General features: G+C 41.3%; 1 protein-coding gene across 1 annotated transcript in view; it reads left to right on the forward strand.

Annotated features, from left to right (window-relative positions):
* FHIT (fragile histidine triad diadenosine triphosphatase) overlaps positions 1 to 5,674 on the forward strand; it is a 1,476,895-nt gene extending 1,471,221 nt beyond the window's left edge. Inside the window, exon 9 of the mRNA XM_054978165.1 lies at positions 5,455 to 5,674. The gene's annotated coding sequence lies outside the window, so the exon portion shown is untranslated. The remainder of the gene's footprint in view (positions 1 to 5,454) is intronic.
* Positions 5,675 to 6,000: the final 326 nt, after the last annotated feature.

Raw genomic sequence — 6,000 nt, forward strand, 5'->3', positions numbered from 1 at the left:
ACATGTCCTCTTAGTGGAAAGCAATTTGTGGGTAGCACTGCAGGATTTAGTTTCCTCTGAATGAGAGAGCACTGGAAACTTGTGGAGACTGTACTTTATTTACAAGAAGCAAAACAGAGAGTAGTGGAGACAAACAGACTCCTAAAGCAGGAAGTAGAAACACTAATCTTGTGTCAGATTAGACAATTGGACCCTCCTCCAGAGTCTTCGGTCCTTCTAAACCCACAGCTTTCTTTCTTCTCTTTCTCTGTCTGCATTTCAAAACGGACAGGGTTTTTTCTTAGCCTACATACGCAGCTCTGCAGAGTAATTTCCTCTAATAATCTAGGCAGACCCATCCTAAATTGTGAGCCCATTGCCATGATAAGGTCTATTTATGACATTTCAGAATTGAGGCAACCCACTGGTAAATTAGGAGTATGAAGAGCCCCTGAAAAATGAACCCCTGATAAATGAACCATCGAGGCAGAGCAGCCCCTGGTTTCTCCCTGTGTGGTTTTCAGGTAATTAGACCTCTCATCCTGTAAGGAAGGGACCAAAGTATTCAGTCAAGTGGGGTATAATATCTTGGGAGTGAGAGAAGAAGAGGAAAAATACTATTGTACTTCAAAAACATTGTAAGTGGAATATAAATCTAATAAGCCATTAGCTATATCTAAGTTCTTGGCTTCTTTCAAAATTCTTCAAAAGTTTTCCTTGAACAAGAACCCTGCAATTTGTGTCAGATTTCACTTTGGGTGAATCATGGTGGCAACTGTCAGTAAGTATTTTAGGCAGCTGGGCTTTAAAAGATATCTGGATTGGTTTCAGATATCTTTTATTGGGCAAGATTTGTAACTAAGGATAGAATAGATTTTTCAGTCGCACTGAGTACTTCTTTGATCAATTCAGTAATTTTGGAGTCTCTCTCTTTCTGTCTGTAAGGTCAACTCAACAAAAACCACTGTAGCAAGAAATGTTCCACATTTCAAAGCAGATATAAATAAGAGAATTTGAGCTGAGAATGTCATGAATGGAACTCTGGTGCTATACATGCATGTTCCATTCCCCTGAAAAACGATAAACTGTCTAAGCAGCAAGGACTTCTGTCTAACAGATGCATCAAATGTGCGCCAAGCAATTTGCAGGGCTGCCATACAAAATGTCAGTCAAGGGGGCACATACAATGGAAATGTCAGCCGCTTGAAAAGGGGGGCATATGTTTTAATGAGAGGAATGGAAGAAGCAAACAAAAAATGGCAGCTGCTCCGAGGAACAGTGTTCATCTATTCCAAGGACCTTGAAATATTTGGGGGAACAGAATGTCTTTCAACAGTTATATAGTAGATTTGGGCTGAAGGGACTGAAATGATGCCATAGACAGCCATTTCCAGATCTTCACACTCTTTGTAGGAGAGGTGTGAAACTAAAGCTATTAAAACAGAAGCAACATTGAAAAAAATCAAATGGAGAAACTGGCTTGCTCAGAAGAGCTATTGTAGAAACAGCTGGTTGGTGACATAATGGAGATAGTATAGCCCAATCTGATCAGATCGAAGTTAATCAGGGTCAGAATTTGGATGGAGAAAACACCAAGGAAGACTGCAGAGGCAGACAGTGGCAAACCACCTCTGATTCTCACTTGTCTTGAAAGCCCCTTGCCAGAGTTGTCATAAGTAGGATATGACTTGATGGCACATACATCTGTCCATTGTGATCTACTGAAGTAGGCAGGTAGTTATGCAGGCAGGTAAGCAGAACGAACAGCCTGAAAACAGTTAGAGAGCCAGTTTGATGTAGTGGTTAAGAGAGTGGGACTCTAATCTGGAGAGCCGGGTTTGATTCCCAACTCCTCCACTTGAAGTCAGCTGGGTGACCTTGGGTCAGTCACAGCTTCTAGGAGCTCTCTCAGCCCCACCCACCTCACAGGGTGATTATTGTTGTGGAGATAATAATGACATACTTTGTAAACCGCTCTGAGTGGTCATTAAGTTGTCCTGACGGGCAGCATATAAATTGAATTTTGTTGTTGTTATCTTCATTCAAGCAACAAGTTGTTTGAATTAAGAGTCTGGCCACATTATATTATGGAACAAGATGGAACTTGTTTGCTTTTTTTTGCCACTTTACAACTGCTGAAGTAGCTGCTACAATCCTGCATTCTGACCCAGAGCTGTAGTAATACTTAAAAGCAGCAGAGTATAGGCCTTATTAGGTCTTTTATCTTGGTGGCAGAGAGACCAAGCCATCTAAATCTGACTGCTGAAGCATTGAAAATGATGGGAACTTGACGGACAGTTGGGTGACTCAAATCTGAAATGTGGTTCTGGAGGAGAGTTTTGCAGATATCATAGACAGCCAAAAAAACAAATAAATGGGTACTAGATCAAACCAAGCCTGAATTCTCCCTAGAAGCTAAAATGACAAGACAAAGGCTATCATACTTTGGTCACATCATGAGAAGACAAGATTCTCTGGCTAGAAAAAGTAGGAAGGCAGTAGGAAAAGAGGGAGCCACATCCTCCAGTTTGCAAGATCTGAGCCAGTCTGTTAATGATAGAACGTTTTGGAGGTCTCTCATTCATAGGATTGCCATAGGTCGGAGGTGACTTGACAGCACATAAAACACACAACACACAACGAAAACATGGGCTTTACTTCTTTCCTATCTGTCCATTGTGTGACCTTTAAATGAGGTAGCTCTAACTAAAACAATAAAGCAAACAAAGCAAACCATTAAAAATAAGCGACAATTATTTGATTTATAGTTTGTGTACATTCTTGCTAAAATGATGGCCACTGAGGTATGCTCACTTTCATGGGTTACAGGTTTTAGGAGCCCTAGGTCCACCTTCACAGCTCCCTTGAGGATATCTAAGAACATAAGAAGCACCCTGGTGGATCAGACCAGTGGTCCATCTAGTTCAGCATTCTGCTTCACACAGTGGCCAGCCAGTTGCCTGTGAGGGACAACAAGGAGGGCATAGAGGCCAAGGCTTTTCCTGATGCTGTCTTCTGGTATTGGTATTCAGAGATTAACTACCTCTGGATGTGGATGTTCCTGTTAGTCACCATGGCTAGTAGTCAATTTCCCTTCTGTCTAATCCCCTTTTAAAGTCATCCATGCTTGAGGCCAAGCTAGTATTTTGAGACAGAGAAAAAGTTCTCCCTGTCTATATTCTCCAGGAGAACAGAGCATAAGTCTTCTGCGTGCCTTTTGATGCCAAAGAATGCCAAATCATAGGCCCCAGCAGGTGCCCAACAAGATTGTGCAAAACTAAACAAACAAGTAGGAAATTGCTGCTTCATTTCATTAAAGCAGCTTCTCGATCAGTGAACCAAATCCAGGAAAACAAATTATAATGACATGGTTCCACCAAAAAGTGTGTATGTTTTCTTTTTGTTTGCGTTCTTATATAGCAGTGGTGGCAGCATCTTGTTTTCCTTGTTTTCCTTAATGGCATTCACCAATCAGATCCCTTATTTTAATAATTAACTCTGTTGGCACAAAGGGTGTGTGTGTGCAGTGTGTGGTGTCCAGGCAATGGCATTGTCTCCCTGCCAATTGGGTCCTCAAAAGGAGAGCGCCCTCCCTGCCTTTGGAAAAAAATGAAAAAGGAAATATGCAGACTTCAATCTTAGGCTGCAATTTTAAAGACACTTCCCTGGGAGTAAGCACTATTGAATAACATAGGACTTATGTCTGAGCAGACCTGTTTAGAATTTTTTTCCTCCATTTTGCAAGCCATTTGACAACTTTGTCCTCCTAAAAACAATCCAGCAAAAGGAAAACTTATGGAAAAAAGACAGGTCTGTTTAGGTTGGGTGGGCAGTGAATCACAGAATCATACTGCCTGCCTATCTGCCTACCTGCACTTGGGTGATAGAGATTGGTGGTGATTAATGTGAGAACACCCCCTCATCACGGGAACAAAACTGCAAAGCACAAGTAAACATGGCAACAACAGAACACAAAGGTAATCATTTATTGATACTGTAGCTACCTCTTTGCCAGCAAGTTGCACTCACTAACACCCGCCTTCTTCTGGATCTGTTGTTGTGTGTATAGTGAAACTGAGAAAAAGCTTGTTGGATTGATGGTTTAGAGGAAGTGCTGAGTTCTGTGTGACTTTCATGCTGTCAAGTGCAAAAAATAGCTGCCCCAAAGAGCCTGGAAGCTCTCATTACAAAGAATGTGGTCGAAAGTAATTATGATAATTTTTAAAAATGGATTAAGTCCAAACCAGCAACACCAAATTTGAGGATGGGAGGGCGGGGGGGGGGGGGAACCAATAATAGTATATAGTTCCTTTGGAAGTCCTGGATCCAAAACTGAAATGGATTTTTTTCAGTGCACACCTCTAGTGTCCAATCATGCTGACATCTGATGCCAGCCAAATACTACTCATGTATTCCAAATTCAGTCTCCTATTTCTCCTATTATTTCTAATGCTTTTTCACATCACAGAGCATGTGTTAGAATTTTTTTCAAGTGCTGTTCCATGTACATAAAAATTGTGCCATGGTGGCATGCTAATTCTGGTTACAGAAAGTGTAACACTTCAGATCGTCAGGATTTAGATCCAAAATCTTCTGCATGTTGTACTTTCATACTTATCAAGTACGAGCACATCACATAACTAGTGTGACTAAATGACAAATTTTTCAAAACTGAATGCTTTCCAGCTGCAGTTTTGCTAGTTCAAATGCTCAGGGGTTCAGAGTTTACTAAACCCAACCAGAGTTTTGAAATACATCATTTATGTTCAGAAGGAATGTTAGTTGAAGTACACATCTCCAGAGAAAGTGGTGGTATTGTAGTAATATTTTTGTTTTGCTACACCTTTTTTCACACGGTTGAAACTATCAATTTTTGTATCACACCTGACCTTTCATTATGGAAGGCCAACCTGCATGCTAGTCCACAGCAGTTTTCATGTGGCTGCTAGTAACTGTCTGTCCTAGAAAACAGACAAGAGAATGATGGTTGTTGGGGGTTTTCCGGGCTGTCTTGCCGTGGTCTTGGCATTGTAGTTCCTGACGTTTCGCCAGCAGCTGTGGCTGGCGAAACGTCAGGAACTACAATGCCAAGACCACGGCAAGACAGCCCGGAAAACCCCCAACAACCATCGTTCTCCGGCCGTGAAAGCCTTCGACAATACATTAGACAAGAGAATCTTTCTCTCACTTCAAAAGGATAAAGAAAAAAGTCACCTCTGGGGACTCACTTTATGCAGTGCTTGCTCTTTCATACCCTCAAGATTGCCTGAGCAGAGGATATACAGAGAACACCAAGTGTTCACCTCCACATATTTCTTCCTCTGCCACAGTCAAGATTCCTCCTTGCAAAATGCTAACCAACAACTGGCTGATTGCTGCATCTTGTCCTATTTGCTTTAATCAAGTGTGGCATATGTGACACAAAATATTTGGGCACTAGACCAAAGATCTGATTTTATGTTTAACCTTTTCCAGGCAATAAAGCATCTTCAGTGAATACAGAGATATAAGAAAACAAAGAAGAGAGGAACAATTGTCCATTCTTTATTGGATGGAGCCTTGAAGCTTGTAAGATGGCCGTGAATGTTACTTATACTAGATGACTTCCATGGAATGTTTATGGAGTTTATGGAGTTTTGGTTGCCATTCCCAGATAAGTTCTATACAGAACATCCTTCTTCCTGGATTGCTTAGAAGTGAACCTTTAAATTCATTCCTTGATCTAAATAAAGAAATAAATATTTCTCTGGTGTTGTTGCATGTGTTTTAGATTCATTGGTATTTTGTTAATTTCCTGTGGTATTGTAATATTGCTTGCTCCTATGTGCTCCAAAGTCTCCAGTCATGCTTCCTATTAGAGATGGGCGTGGTTCGTTGCATTTCATGAACCACAAACTTTCACGAACCTGCCCCGGTTTGTGAAAACGTTGCATCCAGGTCAGCAAATCATCACTTCCGGGCCAGCAGAAGGTCTGCAGGAAGTCCATCCCCTGTTGCCTAGGAAACTGATTGATTGGCGCC

Source organism: Eublepharis macularius, chromosome 4 (genome assembly GCF_028583425.1).
Source record: "Eublepharis macularius isolate TG4126 chromosome 4, MPM_Emac_v1.0, whole genome shotgun sequence".
Classification (NCBI taxonomy): Eukaryota; Metazoa; Chordata; class Lepidosauria; order Squamata; family Eublepharidae; genus Eublepharis; species Eublepharis macularius.